This window comes from Mauremys reevesii, linkage group 2, assembly GCF_016161935.1.
Source record: "Mauremys reevesii isolate NIE-2019 linkage group 2, ASM1616193v1, whole genome shotgun sequence".
In the NCBI taxonomy this organism is placed as follows: Eukaryota; Metazoa; Chordata; order Testudines; family Geoemydidae; genus Mauremys; species Mauremys reevesii.
In genome coordinates, this window is record NC_052624.1 from 187,215,980 (window position 1) to 187,240,976 (window position 24,997).

A 24,997-nucleotide genomic window follows, 5' to 3' on the forward strand; every position below is an offset into this window, starting at 1 on the left:
TTAAATAGTGTCAGTAGACAAAAGATATGACTAGATCAGTGAAACAGCAGATGCAAGCAGTCAGCACAGAGCAGGATGCTTCAGTAATAATTCTTTTAAAGACAGACTGCACCCAATATTTTACAACTCTCATACCTATAATATTTTACATATGATCATTCCAGATATTTGTAAAAAAAAGTGTTGTTTTTCCTTTACAAGTGGAGATGCCTCAGATTATCCAGCATAAGATATCTATAAAACAACGGAGAAAATATTACAATTAATTTTTTTCCATTAGATGCCTACTTGGGAATATACTTAGACATAGAATTCATATGTATCAATTGGAACTTTTTTATGTTAGGGGTTTTTATTCCCACCCTCTCCCCACACACCCTCCTTTGAGCTGCAAACTCAGCTGATGGGAGGATTCACTTGCAAGACTCATCTTCATGGGGTTGGGGGAAAGTAAACAACAAAGCCTTTTAGTCCTTTTCAGTAATCCACTCTAGTCCAACTGATGTGAATGGGCCTTCCTTGACAGCCAAGATTTAATACCTCTGCTGGAGATCAGTACTTTATTCTAGTTAATGTCTCTCTCCGGTCTGGTGATTCACAGTTACAGAGGCTCCAATACGATCACTCTAATATTACTTTATAATTCAGGTCCTACTTCATTCACGATCAGGGCCGGCTCCAGGCACCAGCTTATCAAGCAGGTGCTTGGGGCAGCCACTCCGAAGCGGGGCGGCACTTTCAGGTATTCAGCGGCAATTTGGCGGAGGGTCCCTCACTCCCGCTTGGAGCGAAGGTCCTCCCGCTGAATTGCCGCAGATCGCCATCGCGGCTTTTTTTTTTTTTTTTTTTGGCTGCTTGGGGCGGCAAAACCCCTGGAGCCGGCCCTGTTCACGATATTGTGGAAATTGCAGATTCTGCAATAGTAGGCATCCACTACAATTTTGTTTTAAATTAGCTTACTTTGCACAGTTCACAATTTTGCATACATTTTGAGGTTTGCAACACACACTTTTTCCCCCATTAGTACATGAAATGACACTGGAGAGTTTTGGGATTCACCTGCAGTTCTACAGCATCCAGAGTTATCTGAGACACAAAAAGTGATCACTATTGATCTTGCCTAATTTTGTGGAGGCCGAGCTTGCTGTATCTTGGTACAGACAAGTTTTCACAAAGCAAACACTGGCCATGAAGGAGACCACTGTAGTGGGGTGTGTTGCACTAACATTCAATGCCTGTAAAATGTATATGGCTAAAGTGACTGGGCTGGATTTCTACAACAGTTGTGTTAAGACTTTTAAGGTTCTGAATTTTATATTGTACCAATCACTTTTTTTTTAATGAATTTTCTGATTATCCAAAAAATTCAGACATAACCTAATAAGGTGAGTGTTTATGTCATTCCAGCAAATTTTTCTTAAACAAATAGGTCTATTGTGGCTTTTCCAAATTACCCCTATTAATTTACTTTACGGCAATTTTCCATGTCTTGTCCACAACTCAGCAGCAATTATTTGAAGAACATCCCACAATTCAGGTAGGGTCTTACTTATAATATGGGATACAGGTATTATCAGTGAGATTAATGCATGCAGCAATTTACAAGCATTCCATAAAACTAAACACTAAACACATTCTTATAAACTAAATACCTATTTTAACAATACTAACATACAGGTGAGTCACACTAATATCAGCTCTATATTTGTCAGTACTCAACTGAGGCATGGGGACCTTGGCCTGAGCTGGCACCTGGTCTGTCAGCATCCCAAAAACTACTCCGGCATAATGACTGACGTGTGTGTGTGTGTGTGTGTGTGTGTGTGTGTATATATATATATATATATAACATGGAATAAGGAAGTTGCAGCCTGCTGGCTGGAGATGGGATCCAGGCCTTTCCATCAAACCTGTAAGGCGATATACACAGATTTTGATGGAAAGGCCTGGATCCCACCTCCAGCTCAGCAAGCTGTAACTTCCTTATTTTCTGCCCAGATAAATTTACTTATTGGTGCCTCCACCCACCTCGCTCCCTCCTGGCAGGATCACCAGTGGTTGCCAGGTGTCCAGTTTTCAACCAGAAAGTCCAGTCGACAAGGGAATCTGGCAGTGTCTGGTTACCCACAGTAACCCACCTCCGCCACCGCGGGCGGGAAGTGCAACAGCTGTGGGTGAAGCCTGGAGGAGCTGCTCTCTGCTCAGCTGCTCACAGAGAGAAGTGGCTGGCTGGCTCTCAGCCAGCTCCAGCTTCTCCGTCAAAGAGGTTGGTTTGTGTGTGGTGGGAGGGGAAATCCCCATAGTGCCCTGATTTCCCGACCCCAGCCCCTTGCTTCAGGGACCAGCTGCCCCCCGATTTGCCCATCCCAGCCCAGCTCTGCAGATGGCAGATGAGTGCCAGGTCAGGGGGAGTGAGCAACAAGGGGGGAGTGAGCAACAAGGGGGGAGGGGCCTGAGGAAGAGGCAGGATCAGAGGTGGAGCCTCGAAGGAAGGGGCAGGGCAGAGGGTGGGGTAGGGTGTCCGGTTTTCAGCAATTATAAAGTTGGCAACCCTAATCACCACAGGGTGGCTCAAGTTAATTGCCATATAATTGGAGGCTCCCAAGGAATAACAAAAACAAACACAAATTCAGTAGAGTAACTGTATTAACAGGAAATAAATATGACACAACAGGGTAAAACAAACTCCTGGTCACTCATGCTCTCTGCATGCTGATAATACCCATAAATTTCTCCAAAAATACCAATCACATGAACTGATGTAATAGGAATAAAACGTAGTGTCCTGTTGGTACATGTACTTCATGTGGGAACTTACTGACCAAGGAAAACAATATCTTCTAGAGTAGCAAGAAGCAGTTTGTCTGACTTGATGCAGTACAGCCCAAAAGAGTCTCACTTGGGAGAAGATAGTAAGGGCCTCCATAGGTTTAATAGACAGTAGGTAATAAAATCCCCAAACCTTACCTCATGGTTTGAGGACACAGTCTGGGAACAGGGGGTCTCCCAAGCAATTTCCCTGGCTATCTAACTAAATGATGGTGTACTCACAACTGTACGAATGATCCTCAGGTTCACATCTCAATCGAACTCTTCAGCAACTGCAGAGTGGCTGATAATTGCAGTTGGCAGCATCCCCTTCATACAGGGCTTAGGCTGCTTCTGTTCCCAATATTACCCCTCAGGATAAAGGATTGCAGGGATTTTAATAACTACCCTAAAAAAAACTGACTCTTAGGCTATGTCTACACTGGCAACTGAATAACAAAACTTTTGTCTTTCAGAGCTGTTAAACCCTCCTCTCCCCCAAAAGACAAAAGCTTTGCCATGACAAGTGCCAGTGTGAACGGCGTGTTCTTGGCAGGAGTGCTCTCCGAGACAATCTCAGCAGATTGGCAACCCTGAACTAGCAGCAAGAGTAGTACTTGCCTTGTCGTAAATGGCTTATCTAGGGAGCTGAAGGACTAACTCAGCCTGACTGGGTGGGGAGTTTTTACCAAGAAAACCAGGAGTCATAAGCTCACCAACAGCAAGTGCCACCCTTCCAGTGACTGGCTCCAGATTCTCCCAATGTAGTTTCTCTCCTCTCACAGTGCTCCTGCGGGCAAGCATCTCACTCAGGACCTTTCCTATTATGATGTTAACTCTACTTTTTGGCTTTTTCCTGTCAATCATTTGAATTCTAGCCGCTGCCACTTTTCTCTCAGACATGTTCCTCCTCTGAGAGGCAAGGCCCTGGTAGCCATCCAGGTGCACCTGCTATGACTCCCCTGAGCCAACTGGGGCCCCATCAACATGGTGTCTCTTCTCTCTCCTTCTCAGTTGCCCTGGGCCCCTCTGCCTCCCAGGAACAGCATGCCTCTCCATGAGATGCTAACACAGAGACACCCAGCAACTAAAGTAAGCTCCAATCTGAACTGATAGGGGGAAATCCTGTAAATAGAAGAAAGAAAGGAAATAATTGACTAAAGCAAGCAAAAGGTCTATAAGGCAAACAAAAATTTGATTACTATTGATATTTTATCAAAGTGAGACCATGCTATTCCGGTATTTTTCACAGCTAAATGTGGGAACATTTATAGGCACACACTGTACATCTGTCAACATCTCAAAATCCGTGTAGATCTGGGCTGTGCTTCACATGTGTTTTTCTTCCCACTGACCTCCCCTCTGGATTTTTCCCCCAAGAAACATTTAAAGGAGTTTTCTTTTCTAAAATCTGTGCTTGAAAAGTATTGATTGGTCTTACATCTGTGGATGCCTTCTCTTCCAAGAGTCAGACTCATGCTTTTTTGCACTGGCTGTTAATTTTGAAAGTACTGTGATTTACAATTGCTTTGACATTTATTCTGGAGGATTTGTGCTCCTGAATAAAAATTTGTAATTTATTTACCCTTAGTTATTTTTGAAGCTCAGAGAAAGTCAAAGCATGATCATTATGAGGGATTGGCATTGAGTGTTCAGTAATTATATTAAGAATCCCTGTGCTTATTTTACTGCTTCCATTACTGCTTCAGCACTTCAGGTATCCTGGCATTTCAAGTTAAAATGACCTTTAATTTAAAAAAACCCTAGTGACTTAATTATATGTATTTAATACATGTGTAATGAGCTTACATATATTTATTCAATACATTTATAATGTATCTCTATTCCTTTATTTAATACATGTATAATGTGCCTGAATTATTAGTTAGCATCAGGAAACCATACGATATAATCAAGGCAAATGCTAGAATAAAAAATATTCATCTAACCAGCCCAAACAGAATATCACTTGGAACCAAAGGGAAGACCTTCAGGGAAAGCCACCCCAAAAAACAAAAAAGAAACCATTCCCAGATAATACATAAAATAATGAAGCAGTTAGGTTGGGAAAATGAGAACAAAGGAGGAGACTCAAAAAAGGGATCAAAATGGCATTTTTTCTAGGAGCCCATTGCAGCTAAGCACTTAAGCATGTGTTTAACATTAAGATAATAGTGGCACTAGTTACATGGTTAAAGTCAAGCATGTGCCAAAGTGCTTTACTTGACAGGCATGTAAAAACAGACAAGATAGGCCACTCTTCAGCTATTCTGGGCTAGACTTTCACAACCAAAGAATCTGACTCCAGCCTGGACTAAGCTGATCCTAGGCAACCAGAGCTGTATGCTTAACAGTTCTGTGGTGACAAACTTTGGTACATAAGTTTGGTTTGGGTAGCTCTCTGCTCACTTAATCCATTTTAGGAAAAGGCAAAGAAAATAAAGATTCAAAGTTACTATTTCACAACTGTGCTCTTTCCTTATCCCTTGTTCTTAATTCCCATATACTTGAATAATGGTTTTCTGTGTCTTTTGGCTAATGAGTATTTGAGTGAGGAAGGAGAAGCCTTTTAGTTGAATGAGCTCTTCATAGAACTGTAAGCAGAGTCAGGATGAGCCCCACCCTGACATCTGGTGGTAAATTATGGGGAGTGCGGAAAGTGTTGCATTGGTATTTCGGTTATTTGCATGGGCACTCCCACCCCACTTAGCATACCGCAAAGCAGCATGGGATGGTTATTTTCACAGCTGTGGGAGCCCCAATTTCGTTGTTATTGGGGCAGGAGCAATGAAATGTTGTCACCCTGATTGGGTAAATGGGGAACTACAAAATTGTCTTGTGATGGGGGGTTTCATTGTCAGCTGGATAGCGCTTGCTAGATGGGGCACATGGGTTCCAAAACCCATTGAAGAGAGAGAGGCTGGGGACAGGTATCTGTACTTGGTGGTGCAGGCTCCTTGTGTGAGTCAGAAGCACCAGTTCCACCTATGCTTCTCTCCATGGTGGAATGTCAGAGTTAACTTTTGATTCCCTTAAGAATCTAGATGCAGGTTACTGAGCTGAATTTGCTGGGGCTCCCCTACTATGAGCTGAAATCACTGAAGAGCTGGACTTGCTGAGCTGAGAGCACTGTGCTAATGAGTGGAGCTGAAATCACTGAAGAGCTGGACTTGCTGAGCTGAGAGCACTGTGCTGATGAGTGGGGGAGCCTGAAGCAATACTGGCAGAGCAGAGTGGAGCAGTTTGTGCAGCCACTGGGTGAGTGGAGCTGAGCAGCTTGTGAGGACGGCTGGAGCGGATCACAGGACAGCTGGTGGACCAGAGCAGCTGGCAGAGTGGAGCAGCCCACAGAGTAAGCAGAGCCGAGCTGTTTGCGGGGACGACTAGTGGAAGCAGAACCCCACGAAGAGGCAGGGCAGTTGGCCCCGAACCATGTAAGGTGCCCCTTTCTACCTAGGCTGGGGAGGGGGACCTCTGCAAAGAGACTCTTGAACTCTGGGCTGCCTGACCCGGGACAGAGACTTTTGAATTGTGGGACTTTTGGGACTGTGGGTGATTTAGGGGGGTTGCTGGACTCAAGGGCCCAGAGAGAAGGACACGGCCCAAGTTGCTGGGGTGGGTCTTTGCTCACGGTTTGACCTATGAACTCCAGTTGAGGTATTTTCCAAATTTCATGCTTGTTGTTGTTTATCTTATGTAATTAAACCTTTTCTGCTACACCAAGAATCTGTGCTTGCGAGAGGGGAAGTATTGCCTCCTTGAGGCGCCCAGGGGTGTGTGTAAGATTTTCCCAGGTCACTGGGTGGGGGCTCGAGCTGGTCTGCATTACGTTGTGGGGAAGGGACCCCTAGGTATTGAACCTGGCCCTTGCTGCTATTGTTTCAGCCTGGCAGAGGGGTTACAGAACTATAATTATTTCTTATTCTTTGAGCAGCTGTCACTATGTGTTGTGCACTTCAGGATGTGCATGTGCCCAGGACTGAAGATTTATCCCTAGCAATGTCTGTCTGGTTCACAGATTTGCCTTGTTCTCTTCATTTACTGCACCAAGGGCATGAAGGGGGTGCTGGACTGCTGCCATCTTAGTTTCTAGAAGGAAACCAGGCAGCAAGGAAGCAGTGTGCTGCATATAGAGACAACACCTCTCAAAGAACTCAATTTACTACAAGGGGAATAAATAATCATTTCTGCTCTTCTGGTTGTTTTTTGTACAACTTTCTACACATCTTGGTTACCTCCTAATCTTCCATTTCAGTTTGTTTGTTTGTTTGTTTGTTTTTAAAAAGTTAAAATTGTAAATGTTAACATGCTTATTATGCCTGTCTTTATTTCTCCACCTCTGTTAATCATTGGTTTCTGTTACTCATGTATTGATTTTAGCATCGTAAAACAATGAATGAAATATCCCTTTGTATTTCAGATATTGCAATTAGTCACACTAGAGTAAACCGTTAACATTCTTGTCATTTAAAGCATTGTGGGAACACAACCATAATTATCCATTATAATGCGAAGCTCCAGAGACATCATTACACTGTGTAGTATAACTTGTTCAGAGGAGAGTAGGGTTGCTTTTGAGAGATTTGGTGGGTGCACAGGCACTTTGACATTTATGAAGAGAACACTTTTGGTCCAGTACTACTTCATTCTAGGCTCCTTTGTGACAAAGGACACTGACCCTGCGAGGAGGAAGTGGTCTCATGGAAATGTTCTACATAGGGTGTATAGAGAAGATCCTGCTGCTGACTCTGGCTTTAGGGCTGGACCCCAGAGTTGCATAAGCGGGTAAGCTGGAACTACCCTTTCTTTTCAAGGTGTGATGGTTGTAGTTCTTTTCTTTGCCACACTTTCCTGGTTGTCACAATCTGGGAAATGTCCACCCATGACAACCATATTAATAGTCTTAGTTTCGGCAAGGCATGATGACAAACAATGGGAGTTGTATAAACAGTACCCTTTCTTCCAGATGGAGAAAAAAACCCAGAGGGAGCCAGATTGTTCTGATGATCTTTCCTGTGAGATGTGGACAAGTAAACAGACATTTGTTTATTTTATTTGTTGTTTTGTAATGGAACTATGAGATTGACACTTCTGAAGAGCATCTAAAACAATCTGAGACTGCAGGAAAATTTTGCTGTGACGTTATGATTTTGGCCTGTGCAAAAATCCAAGCGAAATGTGAATTTGTAAGGGAAAGAAAATTACTAACATGGTCTTTGTATGGTGTGACAAAGATGCTGAATAATCCTGGTGCACGCTACTGAAAGACATTATGAAAAGCAAGTTAAAGTCTTTCTTGGAGAATCAGTTACACGTAGCAAACATCTTCAGGATGACTGTACCAACAGTATGGTCTGTATTTAATATAATGAATTTATCTTTCAAAAAAACCCAACAACTCTGCATCTATTAAAACTAAACCTTCTGTTAGGCAGGCAATTCAGTCCAGAAGTAACTCAGCAGTGAGGTCACTTTGTTGTACAAAGCACAATTGGATACCAGGCAACAAGGAGCGAAGATTAAAGAGTTCACCCACAGAAGAATAAATAATGAGGAACATGCAAAATCTCCGCTATTAGAAAAAAAACCACCCGCTCAAAGCGAGCATCTGGAATCAACTGTGACTAAGCTGGAAAATCAAGAAAGAAATGTATGTTATTGCTTCCTTTTCCTCATATTTCTTCCTGAAAATTAGAAACATAAAATTTGTTGCCAGACTTTTTAGCTCCTGATCTAGAAGCTGGATGCTAAGGGCACTTGTACTTATGGAATGGGATTGGGTTGGATGGACTCCTTCCTTTTAGAAGAAGATTTAAGGACTCCAGAGTGGAAGAAAGCCAATCCACTGCGGGGACTGAGAGGAAGAATTTGGAGAAAGAAGGCAGGGAAGACGAGGTCCTGGAACTTTGATGGAACTGGGCCAATTTTTAGCCTTAACCCACACACCACCTTTCATCAAATTTTAAGGATGTACTAGTGGACAAATCTAACAAATCTTTAAAGTCAATGGGAGTTTTGTGTGAGTAAGGACTTTGGTCATAGTTACCTAAAAGGGAAGGGAGAGCATAAAGAGGCAGAGAATGTAGAAATAATTACCTAAGTTATTTGAAGAAATTAGTATCTTAACATTTCTTAAATGTACATACAAAGTTATTTGTTTTTTTTTACAAATAAGAATTGGGACTGTGACCTTTTTTACTTGTTTTGCTGATTTTGTTTTTTAAAGGTTAGAAATACCATGAGTGTCATGTATGTTCTTTCCTGGTGTTGCTGAAGGATTCTTTGGAAGTCTCAGAGATGTGTAATGTGACTCTTATAATTGAATTGAAGGAATCAAGGGGTTAGCAAGCTTTTTCCCAAGTGTTCGTTGGCAATAAAGTTAAAAAGTTGAAAACATATACAAATAACAATCCAGAAGGCTTGATTCTCCATTGTCCTGCCTCTGATGTAGTCATTTACAAAGCATGAGCAGTATCATCTACCCCAAAATTATAAATCAGGATGCAAAAAATCATGACTTGGGCCAAGAAATCATGATTTAAATAAATATGGTCTTTTGTCTGTCTTCTGATTTTTTGAACACTCTCTATCCATCCCAAATGTGTGACAATTAATCTTGCAGAATCTCCCAGACTTTTAGTGAATACGGTATTGACAACCTCAAGTGTTTTGAAATCGCAAGCAATACACTCCTTCCCATCCCTCCAAAAATCAGGACATTTGGCTTATAAATCAATTATAAATAATAATTAATGAATTAAAAAATACCAGGTAAATAAAAAGAAATCAAACTATATTATTATTTACCTGATATTTTTGTTAACCTTTATGGTGCACGCAGATGGCATTTTGAAGCTCTCATCCACAATCATGAGGGTTAGAAACTTTAATTTTTTTAAAGAGAATAAGAGTTAAGGTTCTCACATGACTCCAGGAGCTGGGGCTTTAAGAAAAACATCAAATATCATGAGAATCATGATAAAATCATGAGAGTTGGAATCTGTGGAAATAAAATGCTATCATTCTCAACTGGTAGTGTTTTACCCCTACTTTTGAACTAGTGTAAATGACTGCAAAAGGTTCAAGGCGATGTAGAATCAGGTCCAGAGTTTTAAGCAACCTAACTAAATAGGCAGATCCTGTCAAATACTTAACTTTAAGTCTCTTGTATGGTCATAATTTCAACACTTGTCCAGTTAAAATTTTCGACATCAGGTGGCCTTGATTTTTTGTATGGATTCTTTTCATATATGATTTTTTTCTTTTGTATGCTTACAATAATATACAGTACCCCAAGTATATCATTCCAGATGAAGCAGAGATACGTGAGACAAGATATAAATGTGCAAAGGGATAGAAACTTGGAACAGTAACACGAAAAAGGCTTTTTCTGTAGTAGTTGAAAGTACATATTTAAATTAATAATTTAGATAAATATTATAGACATTAGCAACCCAAAACTATGACCCACGCAGCAAAAAATTAAACCATAAGTATAGCAACATAGTGGCTTAATAGAGCTCTAGCCTGCTAATATTCTGTTGTATTTGTCACCTAAACTGATAAAACTTGGGTCATCTATATCCCTTGCATATTAGTCTTAATTAACTTTTATTACTTCCTATGTCCCTGTTAGAACCAGAAGAAAAGCAGTTGCAGAATGATTAGGCAAATGCTTTCCTTAGTAACATGCCCCTGGGCTGATCTAATGGGTATTTTTTATCTAGTCTGGTATATTTCACAAAAACTGTGTTCTCTCTACAGAGCGCTTGGCATTTACAGAGGACACAACAAATATTTACTGTCTTTTACTATATATCATAGTATCCATTAGATATCATAGACTTTTACTGTATCTGTATAAATTGCTAGGATGAGAGATCCTTTCTGCCATCATGCATCCATTTTTATAAAATTTGTTTCTTCTAAGCCCCTGACAATTAATATTTAGACATTTCATATGCAGGGCCGGTGCAAGGATGTTTCGCGCCCTAGGCAAAATTTCCACCTTGTGCCCCCCCCCCGCACTCCCACCTTGAGGTGCCCCCTCCTCATGGCAGCTACCACCCTCCACCCTGGGGCACCTCCCCCCGCCCCAGCTCACCCCTGCTCCGCGCACGAGCACCCCGAGCACGCCTTAACATTAATGTTAGACTTTTTTGTGGATTTAATTAGTTTCATCAGCTGTCATAGTTAGGACCACAGAAGAAAAATCAGAAAGACAAGGAAAACACCCAAAGACCTTTAACAAGGGAACAGAGAACAGCAGAAGATTCCACTGAGTTCATTAAGGATCTGGTTTGTCATTTTAATTAAAATAAGTTCTCAGATGCTACAGTTATGAATGGTATATATCAATTTATCATCACCTCAGTGCAGTCTTTTCTGTGTGATAATGCTTTAAGGCACTCTCTGAGGATGATTTTATTTGAAAATTAGCCTTTTTTTTTTCAGATGACAAACTGACACAGGAGCAAGGTATTAAGATTTTCCTGATCATAACATTGCAAGATTTCATCTTTAAAATTTTTCAGTTACAACCTAGAACCTTTAGTTAGGTGGAAGCAGTGATTAGAAGCTTACAGTAATGTTATCCATTTAAAGCAAAATGCCAGATCTTGGTGATTGAAATAAAATGCATCAGACCTCAAGATTACTTATATCTGATTTGATAACAAGAAAATGAATTTGAATATTTATTGCCAAGCTGTCATCTCTTATTTTAGAGTAAATGTAATTAAGGATATATGAGCACTCGAATGATTGCATTTTTTTAAATGGAAAGATTAAAAGTATTCTGCGCAAATGAAGATACATCATGTTTTAGATTTAAAAGGCAAGGGATCTGGTTAGCACTTTGTTTAACAGAATGCAAATTTCACATGAACACACCAACCGATCAGGAAATATCCTCAACCTTTTGAGACATAGAATGCCAAGAAGACCCTGGATATTGTCTCCACACCAAGTGGACCTTTTCAGGAGAAAAGCCAGCCTTCCATGCAGTGCACAAAGCCCCTCTCATCCAGGCATGATGGGAAGATGAGGTGCTTCATACCCACTCTGCTTTGGAAGTCCTTATGATGAACATATACTTCTTCTGCCTCCTGAAGCTGCACAACCTACAGCCTGGGGGTGCACACAAGTTTGAAGAATTGTAAAGATTACCTTTGAATAATCTATAAAACAGAGGGGGTGAGAGAGAGAGAGAGAGAGAGAGAGAGAACACACTTTTCCTATATCTCAGTCAATGGGGGTGGGGAGGATCACCATTGTAGAAAGGGTCTCCTTGATCACTGAAGAATATCAACCCTTGATTAGTGTTTAATTTGTGGGGAATCCTGAAGTGGGAAAGGAAAATCTTCATTCTTCAGTTAACTGGGACTCTCTTCCTCCCTGTATAAGCTTTCTGATGAATATATTTGCCAAAGAGTCATTTTCAGACTGTGGATTACCTTTTACAATTCTTTTCTGACCAACTGAATGTCAACAAGGAAAGTATCCTACCTCCATGGGAGGACGTTATGGAACTCACTAACCATGTTCAGTGCATTCCATAACGTCATCCCCTTGAATCAAATTTCCATATATGGCAATTGCTCCAGCCTTCAAAAGGGCAACCTTAAACTGTCACATAAAAAGGTTAATGGTGACTAGATACTCAACACAAGTAATATTAACAACTGTGGGAAGGAATGTAAATCAAGATAGGTAAAGATCTGGTTAAACAATATCAAGTCAGCAGGGCTTGATGAAATTCACCCCTAGGGTACTTAAGACTCTACCTGAAACAATCTTGCAACCATTAGTAATGATCTTTCAAAGAGTTATCAATGGTTTGTTGTCAAACTGGGAGGGCGTGTCTAGTGTGGCACCGCAGGGGTCAGTCCTGGATCCAATACTATTCAAGATTTTCAGAAATGACTTGGATAATGGACTGGAGAGTATGCTTATAAAATTTGCAGATGGCACCAACTGGGAGGAATTGCAAGCAGTTAGGAGGAGAGAATTAGAATTCAAAATGACCTTGACAAATTGAAGAATTTGTCTGAATTCAACAAGATGAAATTCAGTAAAGACAAGTGAAAAATACTTCACTTAGAAAGGAAAAATCGAATGAAAAACTACAAAATGGAGGAAAACTGTCCAGGTGATAGTACTGCTGAAAAGAATGTGGGGATTATTGTGGATAACAAATTGAATACAAGTCAAAAATGTGATGTAGATGTGAAAAGCTAATATCATTCTGGGGTGTCATATGTAAAACACAGGAGGTAACTGTCCTGCTGTACTCAGCACTGGTAAGGCCTCAGTTCTGGGCACCACACTTTAGGAGAAAAATGTGGACAAATTGGAAAGAGTCCAGAGGAGAGCAACAAAAATGAAAAAGGGTTTACAAAACCTGACTGATGAGGAAAGGTTAAAAAAAAAACTGGGCATGTTTAGTCTTGAGAAAAGAAGACTGAGAAGTGACATCTGATAAGTCTTCAAATATGTTAAGGGCTGTTGTAAAGAGGATGGTGATCAATTGGTCTCCATGTCCACTGAAGGTAGGACGAGCAGTAATGGGCTTAATTTGCAGCAAGTGAGATTTAGGTTAGATATTAGGAAAAACTTTCTAACTATAAGGGGATTAAGTTCTGAAATATGCAGATTTTGGAATCCCCATCATTGGCAGTTTTTAAAAACAGGTTGGACAAACACCTGTCAGGAATCGCATAGTTTACTTGGTCCTGCACAATGCAAGGGGCTAGACATGATGATTTCTTGAAGTCTCTTCCAGCCCTACATTTCAATGATTCTACGATAATGCCAAAATTGGCAATACATAGCAGCTAATGAGGGAGACATAGCCCCTCAAAATAGATAGCTGTCTATCAGGAAGATGTCTTTGGCCCTTTCAACTAAATAGCTAAAGGAGCTGACAGTTTCTGTGGGCTAGCTGCCAAAGATTCTTATTTCTGATGGATAGGACTTGACGGTATCTTGTAACTGTGGAACATTTCATTACACAATAAGAGAATGTACTAGGTAGATAACAAGATACCACAAATAGGGCCAAAAGTGGGTCAAAGAACAAGTTGCTACAAGTTTCCATACCACAATACAAATTGTTCGATTATTATAGAAATGAGCCATTTTTTAAGGAAAACATTCAGTAACTCAGTGACAGCAGAGAAAACATTAATGCTGTCATTAATCATAGATTTATTTATTGATTCAGAAACACAAGTGATTTACATCTTGGAGATATACAGCTATTTAAAATTTTATTCCAAAATAGGCTCGGTATGTTCCTCCCTTGGTACAATGTATTATTTTCATAAGAATTAGGTACTCTTATGTCTTCAGTTGACACTGTCCCTTTTTAGATTTTTGTTGTGCTAAGTGATTGATAAAGTGCAAACAAGTTAAATTTACAGTACTTGGGAACAGTGTCAAAAATTCACCCTACTTTTCCTGTATAAACACAAGAGTTATATGGGAAAAGACCAAAGAAAACTGCTGAAGAATATCAGTTACAAAGGAATGAGCCTCCAAACAGCATACTATTGCTCCATTTATGATATGAACCAAAATATAATTCACAAGGTGAAAGCAAAGGACCGGATCCCAAACTAGGGTAAACCAGTGTAGTTCCATTCACTTCAATGGAGTGACACCATTTTACACCACCTGAGGCTGGCCCAGTAAGTTGGAAAGCTAAAGGATCAAAGTTTTATAAAAGATAATTAAAGCTTGCTTCATGATATATTTTAAAACTTATGTTTCTGTTTGAGCGAGGAATATGCCAGTTTTACCCTTTATTTTTCCTCACCCTTGATTGCAGGTCTATAATGGAGGGGCCTATTTGACCAAGAAATGGGGACTGGCAGCTAAGGAAAGTGTTTAGCAGAAGGTTGTGCACTCCAGAAAAGAGATTTAGGCCCCACAAAGGGAGAAAGGCTCTTGTAGCAGCAATCGTTTCTTTGTAAGGGGTAAACAAAAGAAGACAGCTCTGGAGTGGGGAAAAGAGCTGTAAACCAGGATAGCAAGGTTAAGGATCCAGGAAACAGTCATAGGGGAAAGTAAGGAGACAGGTAAAGAGCTGGAAAGCAGGGCTGAGAGAAGGATCTAGGCCCAGGAAGAGAGGAAGAAGCCAAGCCAGGAGCAGGAATGGAACTGGGAGTCCAGGCATGGGGATTAGGATGTAGAATCAAACCTCAGCAGCTCAATCCAACTACCGCTGAAGTCCATGGAAGTTGAATTAGGGATGAATCAACTAAGCAATATTATATGTTGTGGAAAAACTCTTTCCTCAGTCACAGTGCCTGGAATGGCTCGCAGCTGAGAGTGCCAAACTCAGGTCAGACTGTCAGAAATCAGGGCAGACACTCCAGACTGGTGGTATATTCTATCTTCGTGTTTATTCCTGAGACGGCATGCCCGGAGGCACTGCAGGGCGTGTGTTGGAGGGGGAGCCCCCCCCCCACAACCCGCTAAGTAGCAAGACTGCAATTAACAACTAACTAAAAACTATCATCTAACAATGGGTAACTATATACAGAGATTAGCAGAAGAGCTAGGGATTAGTGGGACACTTGCAAGCAAGAGACCACTGTTCTAACAACTGTCACTGGCGGTAAGAAGGAACTGAAGGGGGGTCGGGCCGGCAGGGTCGTAGATAGAGCGCCATACCAGTGCCACTCCAGGGGGCTGCACACCTGGCCCGACAGGTAGTTGTGAGGGACGCGACGCATGCACACACCTAACTGGAATTGATATGAGCAAGCACTAGAAGAAGAACTCAGTGTGACAACATCTTCCTTTGTTCTGTTCTAACAAGTGAATACAATAACATTAGCAACCAACAGGTTCATAGACAAGTGAATACAATAACATTCGTATTTCTTCTGATCTAGAGTTATTTACCATAGGGCATGAATAATAGCAAATAAACAACAGGATATAGCCAAATTTAACAATCCACTTGCATTTTACGAGTGGATTAGTTTGCACGGTTCAATGCCTCTTGACATTCCTCTGAGGTTCACGGACAGGTGAACTGCCTATTGCTTTTAATCTAAACTGTTTGCCTGTGTCAGACCTGCTTTTCACTGGTGATTAGGTATGTCCTGAAATTCAACAATTGATTATTCCCATAATTGTCTACATTTACTAACCTGTTATCTTACATCCCTGGTTCTCATATGTGGTCATTAAGCATTTCCTGTACATCTGAAGGCCCACAGCACTGGCAGCAATGCACTTTATAGCAGAGGACCCTTACCCTATGCCCTCTTGTCTGAGAATTTGATGCAGGGAAGTTTCCAGACACACTTCCTTCAACTACCTTCTCTTAGGGATCTTTCCACCTCTCCAGGACATCCTGCATGAAATTCTCAAGCATTCTAAGACCGAAGTAATACCAGATTTATTAGGAATAGAGGGGAAAAATCACATTAATGCTAAAGAAATGGTTTGTATACCATATGGTGTCTAAAATTCTTCAAAAAATAATCCACTTAGTATTATCTATGCTGTTACAGTGAGTAAGGTATATTGTACATTTCCTGAGCATATCTGTCCTAGATGGTCAGGTGACAGGGGCCACATAACATAGGTCATCTCCTCAGCTTCCCTGTTATTTCCTTTTCCTTTGGACCTTTGGGTAGTTGGCCAGACAGCCTCTCATCTCACAACAGATACTGTCTCCATTCTCCCCTGCTCCCTGACATCCAATTCCTCTGTAATCTGTTCTGAAGGTGTGACAGTGTTCATTATCACATCAGCATTTTGCATCTATGGGGATGTAAAATAGTCTTTGTCCTTGTACAATAGCTGTTTTCCTCTTTCCCCTTCCCTGCCAGATTGCCACCTTAATCTAGTTATGGATTTATTTCCTAGGTTCTTCTCTCAAAAGCAAGGCCCCTTTGATCTTGTCTACAATTTAGTCCACCTAAGTATCCATTAGATACTAGGTGATTAGATTCTGGTTTGCATGTCAATTATCCCTGGATGGAGGTGCTAAGCAGAATCCATATCACTGTCTGCCTTTGAAAAAATAGGGCTCAGATTTTCTTGTAAATCTCTTACCTTTGAAATATTGATAGCTTCATACTGATTTGCCATAATTAAACATTCCTCTTTAAAAATCAAGCCACGCTCTATTCCTTGAAGGCTTCCTGTGAATTTTACACTGTGTAAAAAGACTCTAGTTCAGGGGTCAGCAACCTCTGGCACACGGCTCGCCAGGGTAAGCACCCTGGTGAGGCGGGCCAGTTTGTTGACCTGCTGCATCGGCAGGTTACGCCTATCACAGCTCCAACTGGCCGCGGTTCGCCGTCCCAAGCCAATGGGGACGGCGGGAAGCAGCACAGGCCGAGGGATGTGCTAGCCGTGGCTTCCCAAGGGTCAGCAGGGACAGGCATCGGACCTGGGACTTCAATACATGAGCTTCTACTGCCTGAGCTGAAAGACACATATCTTTTAGCCAAGGCTGAAGAAGGTTCATCAATCTCTAGCTGGCCTAGCCATCTCCAAAGTGGGACAGAATGCCACACCAAGCAAGTAGGGGTTACATCTAGATAAGTATCAAAAATGTATAAAGTATTTATTGCTTGTCCACACGCATGTTGAACTGTGTGCAACACAGTACAGGCGTCATTCTCCTCTCGCACTGATATAAAACAAAAGTTATTCCATTGAAATGAGTGAAGTTACAAATGTGTAAAAGTTAGACCATAATCAAACCTTACATGTCCTGAGTTACCCATGTGCAGCTCCTATTAAAGATTAAAGTGAGACCATCTGAGTCTCTTCAGATCAGGAATAGCTGTGGATTCCAACATTCAGAGAGGAATTGCCCTCTCAGGACTTATCTGTAATGGGATCCCTTTTTATACTGATGTAAAACTACAACAGAAGTTTGCACCTCTGTAGCTACAGAAGTGCAAAACACCTCTGGTAGAATAGTGATAATATATACCACTTATATAGTGCTTTTCATTTGTGAATCTTACAAAATAGGTCAGTATAATTACCTCCATTTTACAGATGTGGAAACTGAGGCACAGAGAGGCGAAATGACTTGTTAAGGTCACCCAACAGGCCAGCAGGAGAGACAGGAATTGAAAGACAAGTTCTCAGTTACAAAGGAGCAGCTACCCTTGACTTCTCAGTACTTCTCTTTCAAACTGTAAAATGCTGAAAGGAATAAATTGCATTTACTTGTTAGAGAGGCAGTTAGTATATCTGTAATTGTTTCGTTCTAACTGTGCAGCCAGATTTCAATCACTGGGCCAGAATCAGCCCAATGTCCCAGGCAGGTGCAAAGTACAGTTACATGAACCAGCCTGGCCAACTGTGTCCTTAGGGATAATTAAAATGCACCCCCAGGCTGCACAGAAGGGAAGGTAAACAAGAATAGATGTTAAGCTTTTGAAAAGGGAGTAAATACGTAAAGGAAATAGTACTGTACTGACTGTACTAATTGCTATATTAAGCCTCTGAACATGACTCACATGAACTAGGGGTGAAATTCTGGCCCCATTGAAGTAAGTGGCAAAATTCCCATTGACCTCAATGTGGCAGGATTTTGCACTAGATGTTTCCAGGAATCATATTGAACCAATATTGCCAATCCCAAAGATTCAAAAATCAAGAGATCGACTTAAAAATCATGATATTTGAAAAACGACATTTAGGTTCTTTTTTTATTTGCCTCTGTGTTTTGGACCTTTAGGGCACACTTGGGTCATGTCTGCAAGATTTCCTTTGCAAACATATCAATATAGAATTACTTACTTTTTAAATGAAAGCTGAGGCTCTCACATGCCCCCATGGATCCAAGAACTGGATCTTTAAGAAAAGCAACAAATATAATGAAACTCAAAATAAAAGCACTAGAGTTGGCAACACTATGAGCTGAATGCGGATTCAATTTATAAAAGTACGGATGCCATGTCTCCTAACAACCCTCAAGAGTTTATTCATCATTACAGAGAGCAGGTGATATCTCCACAGTATTCATGGATTCATGGAAGGATGGATTCATTTAAATAACTGATTTTAATCATGATTTAAATCAGCAACTTTATTACATTTGTACTTTTTTGGTTATTTTCCTAAAGAAAGATCAATTTTCATGTAATGGTCATGCAAATCAGCATGTTTGTTGGCAACTATTACGTAAGAACATAAGAACGGCCATACTGTGTCAGACCAAGGGTTCATCTAGCCCAGTATCCTTTCTTCCAACAGTGGCCAGTGCCAGATGCTTCAGAGGGAATAACACAACAGGGCAATTATTGAGTGATCCATCCCCTTTCAGTCCCAGCTTCTGGCAATCAGAGGTTTAGGGACACCCAGAGCATGGGGTTGCATCTCTGACCATTTTGGCTAATAACCATTGATGCACCTATCCTCCATGAACTTATCTAATTCTTGTTTGAATCCAGTTATACTTTTGCCCTTCACAACATCTCCTGGCAAAAATTTCCACAGACTGACTGCATTTTGTGTAAAAGTACTTCCTATGTTTATTTTAATTGCGACACCCATTAATTTTATTGAGCGACCCCGGGTTCTAGTGTTATGTGAAGGGGTAAATAACACTTACCTTTTCACTTTCTCCACACCATTCGTGATTTTATAGACCTATATCATAACCCTCCTTAGTCTTTTCTGAGCTGAACAGTCCCAGTCTTTATAATCTCTCCTCGTATGGAGGCTGTTCCATACCCATAATCACTGTTTGTTGCCCTTCTCTGTACGTTTTCCAATTCGAATATATCTTTTTAGAGACAGAGCAACCAGCACTGCACACAGTATTCAAGATGTGGGCATACCATGGATTTATATAGTGGCACTATGATATTTTCTCTTGCTATCTATCTATTGCCTAATGTTTCCAAACATTCTGATAGCTTTCTTGACTGCCACTGAAAACTGAGTTGATGTTTTCAGAGAACTACCTACGATGACTCCAATATCTTTCTTGAGTGGCAACAGCTAATTTAGACCCCATCATTTTGTATGTGTAGTTTCGGATTATTTTTTTCAAAGTGCATTACTTTGTACTTATAACATTGAATTTCATCTGCCAAACCATTCACCTAATTTAGTGGGATCCCTTTGTAAAGCATCACAGTCCGCTTTCAACTTAACTGTCTTGAGTAATTTTGTGTCACCTACAAATTTTTCTACCTCATTGTTTGCCCCCCACTTTCCAGATCATTTATGAATATAAGAACATAAGTGATCCTTCTCTGAACCCTTTCTAATGCCAGTATATCTTTTTAGAGACAGAGCAACCAGCACTGCACACAGTATTCAAGATGTGGGCATACCATGGATTTATATAAGGGCAATAAGATATTCTCCGTCTTATTCTCTATCCCTTTTTTAATGATTCCTAATATCCTGTTTGCTTTTTTGACTGCCACTGCACACTGCATTTGTTTAACAACACATGCCCCAGTACAGATTCTTGAGGGAACCCACAATTTACGTCTTTCCACTGTGAAAACTGGCCTTTATTCCTACCCTTTGCTTCCTATCTTTTAACCATTTACTGATTAATTAAAGTACCTTTCCTCTTATCCTCTGCCTGCTTACTTTCCTTAAGAGCCTTTGGCATGGGACCTTGTCAATGGCTTTCTGAGAGTCCAAGCACATTATATCAGTTGGGAGGTATTGCCAATACCGTGGAGGACCAGAATATCATACAAGAAGATCTGGATGACCTTGTAAACTGGACTAATAGAAATGGGATGAAATAGTGCCAAGTGCAAGGTCATACATTTAGGGATTAACAAGAATGTTGCTATAAACTGGGGATTTATCAGTTGGAAGTGACAGAGGAAGAGAAAGACCTGGGTGTACTGGTTGATCACATGATGACTATTAGCCATCAATGTGATATGACCATGAAGAAGGCTAGTGCAGTCCTAGGATGCATCAGGCAAGGTATTTCCAGTAGAGAAAGGGAAATGTTAGTACCATTATACAAGGCCTGAGGAGACCTCATCTGGAATACTGTGTGCAGTTCTGGTCTCCCATATTTAAGAAAGATGAATTCAAACTGGAACAAGTGCAGAGAAGGGCTACTAGGATGATCAGAGGAATGGAAAATCTACCTTATGAGAGGAGACTCAAAGAGTCTAGTCTAACCAAAAGAATGCTGAGGGGAGATATGATTGCTCTCTATAAATACATCAGAGGGCTAAATACCAGGGAGGCAGAGGAGTTATTTAAGTTAAGCACCCATGTGGACACAAGAACAAATGGATATAAACTGACCATCAACAAGTTTAGACTTGAAAATAGGTGAAGGTTTCTAACCATCAGAGGAGTGAAGTTCTGGAACAGCCTTCCAAGGGGAGCAGTGGGAGCAGAAAACCTAACTGGCTTCAAAACTGAGTTTGATAAGTTTATGGAGGGGATGGTATGATAGGACTGCCTACAATGGTGTGTGGCCCATCAGCAACTACCAATAGCAAAAATCCTCAGTGGCCTGAGATGGGACACTAGATGGGGAGGCTCTGACTTACTACAGAGAATTCTTTCTTAGGTATCTGCCTGGAAGGTCTTGCCCACATGCTCAGAGTTTAACTGATTGCCATATTTGGCGTTGTGAAGGAAAAATTGCCTTGGGGCAGATTGGCAGAGACCTTGGTGGGTTTTCACCTTCCTCTGCAGCATGGGGCCCGGGTCACTTGCAGATTCAAACTAGTGTAAATGGTGAATTCTCTGTAACTTGAAGTCTTTAAACCATGATTTGAGGACTTCAGTAACTCAGCCAGAAGTTAGGTATCTATTTCAGGGGTGAGTGGGTGAGGTTCTGGGGCCTACACTGTGCAGGAGGTCAGACCAGATGATCACAATAGTCCCTTCTGACCTTAAAGTCTATGAATCTACCTCCATGTATTTAAATAAGATGAACTGTACTGAGCCCTATGAAAACACCTTTACTATCAACATAGTCATTGAGACTATGTAAAGACTTTAACTAAAAAGACTCCAATCAGTCACTATTTGTTGATGCAAGCAAATTTTATTTTGAAGTAGCCTGAATGGATAGTAAAAGGTCACAGTATAACTAAAGTGAAAAGAAGAGCATACTATTATTGAAATAAACTGGAAGCAGAAAGTGTGTTTATTTAAATGTCAGTAACCTGATATCTTTTCTCATTCATTTCTCATTTTGAGTTTTCTCTTAAGAATATTTCAAAGAATTTGCCATCCAAAACATGTCTTTGTCACATCTTTCTGACTCAACCACTAAGCCCCTGACATAATTATTGCAAAATATTCATCTAGCTCTCATACACTCATAAATAACCTTGATTGCATTCACTGAAGAACATAAAATTAACTACTCAAGTATGAAATGATGCTTGTGCTGCCACACCATTCCAATCTGTCTATCCTGCAGTATTCTAGCCTGTGCAAGCACCACCAAAGATTTAGGAAGGCGATAAACTCTTTGGGGAAAGGACCACCTTTTTATTCTGTGTTTGTGCAACACCTAGCACAACAGAGTCCTGGTCCATGACTAAGGCTCTTAGACATGACTGCAGTATAGATCATAATAATTAATAAATAATAAAAGAAATAAAGTCACATTGTTTAGAATGTGCCTTGAATTAAACCCTACCAAAATTGTCACATTTTAGAGTTCCAACCTCTTTTAAAAAATAAAATAAAATAACCCCTTAGACCTTAAATATTGCTTTCTGAAATGGAGTGTCTGAGCACTTGCTGAAATGGAGTGTCTGAGCACTGTACCAAATTATAGAAACCTAACAAGTAATCCAGTCACAGTTTCTTTGCTTGGTTCTGTCCAGCACAGTTGAAGGGGATTTTATTTGTTTGGCTTGTTAGTTTTGATTATTTGTGTTTGTTTTTACAAACCCTAGGAACAGTGTTCCTTCAGGATCTGCACACAGCAGGTCATGTTCTCTGGTAGATATCCCCCAGGGATATCTGTGTGGAAAGGAAGCTAGTCATTTCCATTGCACCATCCCTCCTACCCCTAGATGTACAGGGAAACCAAAAGGGTCAGGGATTCATGTCTGGAGGAGAAACAGATGGGACGATAATATATTCACAACAGCAAATAGCACAGCAAATAACAGAGAATCCACAAAAAAGTAACGCAGCCTCGGCTGGAGAGTCTTTATCAGAATAGCTGCAATGGAGCCACACCACCAGAGAGCTGAAATTGGTAAAGGACCTTTACACAGGTGACCCTGTGCCTCTGGGAAAGCCATGGAATTAGAGAACAACTGCAACTTCTGTGTATCCACCATGTCGGCTTGAGAGGGAACAACCAGAGCAGGGGTAGGCAACCTATGGCACAGGTGCCAAAGGCGGCATGCCAGCTGATTTTCAGTGGCACTCACAATGCCCGGGTCCTGGCCACCAGTCTGGGGGGCTCTGCATTTTAATTTAATTTTAAATGAAGCTTCTTAAACATTTTAAAAACCTTATTTACTTTACATACAACAGTAGTTTAGTTTTATATTATAGACTTATAGAAAGAGACCTTCTAAAAACGTTAAAATGTATTACTGGCATGCAAAACTTTAAATTAGCGTGAATAAATGAAGACTCGGCACACCACTTCTGAAAGGTTGCTGACCCCTGTACCAGAGTGTAATAATACAGCTTTAAGGTCACAAATGTATCAGTCATTGTGGCGAAGTCCTCATTTGTCAGGACATGACAAAGGTGCCTGCCCAGCTACAGGTTTGGAAGAAGGTTTTTTGTTTGTTTTTCAGCTGAGTATCTAGTGTCTTTGACAAGTCCAGCAGGGCACATTTCTATAGCACTCAGCTTGCAGTGAAAAATTGATACAACATAGATTCATGTGAAGTGTCAACTACTGTGATGTATCTGTGGCAGACAACAGTTTTCTCTTTGTACTTACAGTGGCTATTCACAAATCCTAGCTCTGGGCCTAGCTGCAGTTCTAAAGGATATATTTATGCAACTGAATTTTTAAGGAGGGAATATATTATGTAGCCCGATCATATATTCACACTTTGTTTCAACCATACATTTTTGTTGCTGATCAGTAAGGCTAAAACAAGACAATATAGAGTATGTTTGGGATTTTCAAAAGCACTTGGTATTGGCATAACTGTATTTTCACTGAAGTCAGTGGGAGTTTTACCATTGACATAAATAGGAGCAAAGTTAGACCAAAACCGAACATTTCTAAAAATATTATTCTGTACCAAAAGAAGAAAGAGGAAATTCTACATGGAAACCCTTCTGAACACAAGTCCAAGAAAGGACAACCTTTCAGATAGTAGCAGTTTGCCATTTGCTTATAACAATTTAACAGAACTTAACTGCCATGTTAATCCAATCACAGAGCTCTTAGATGCCAAATCTGGTACTATAATTAACTATTCACTAAAAACCTTGTTAGATGCAGTGAGGGCTAGTCATGACCAGGTACAATACACAGATGCATACCAACTACATAATGTTTTAGACACCAACTATAATCAGCTTGTTCCCAGTTTAATAGAACAGAATGTAACAGAGCTCTTAATGAAAATCACATAATTTGACCAACTGTCCAGTGAAACAATCCAGACCTTCATAGGGCCAAAGTGATCCTCACAAATGAGTGAAATTCTGTTATATCCTTGGGGGCAGCAACTTTAGGAAGAAATCACTGGAGACACAGAGAGCTGTAAACCTTGGAGCAGCCATTTATTGCTACCACAGAACTAACCAACAGCCAGTCAAACAGGCTGGGCTATCCCCTAATAATCCGACTCAGTTGCCATAGCAACACAAGATTCTATTACTATGACAACCAAATACACAACAAATTCCAATTTCTCTTTCTCTGGAAGTTTGATCTCTGCAATTTTACTGGTATCTTTTATATCAGTTTGGAATTGTTCTACTTCTCTTCCTTCAGTAACTTCCAATGTTAAAGATTAATAGATATGATAAGAAAAATAGCATCCTTATCACTTATTTCATTGCCAAGAATATTGTAATTGAGACGGAAGGGTTTTTTTAGGCAAATTAAATAGTTTTCCCTAAAGATAAACTATTGCATCTGGTCATTTAAAGTCAGGTCAAAGATAAATGAAGACAAATGCAAAGATTATTTGTTGGTCTTAGGAAATAAAAGCAGATGCTGATTAATAGCGAGCATATATTATGAAATAATAGCAAT

The 24,997-nt window shown here is 40.5% G+C and overlaps 1 long non-coding RNA gene across 1 annotated transcript; it reads right to left on the reverse strand.

The window, feature by feature from the left end:
• LOC120396414 lies at positions 1-24,521 on the reverse strand. The gene is made up of 5 exons (XR_005593115.1): positions 24,402-24,521; positions 18,595-18,648; positions 17,832-17,994; positions 3,525-3,933; positions 1-234 (listed from the first exon to the last, which is right to left on the reverse strand). It is a non-coding gene; the product is annotated as an uncharacterized LOC120396414 (long non-coding RNA).
• Positions 24,522-24,997: the final 476 nt, after the last annotated feature.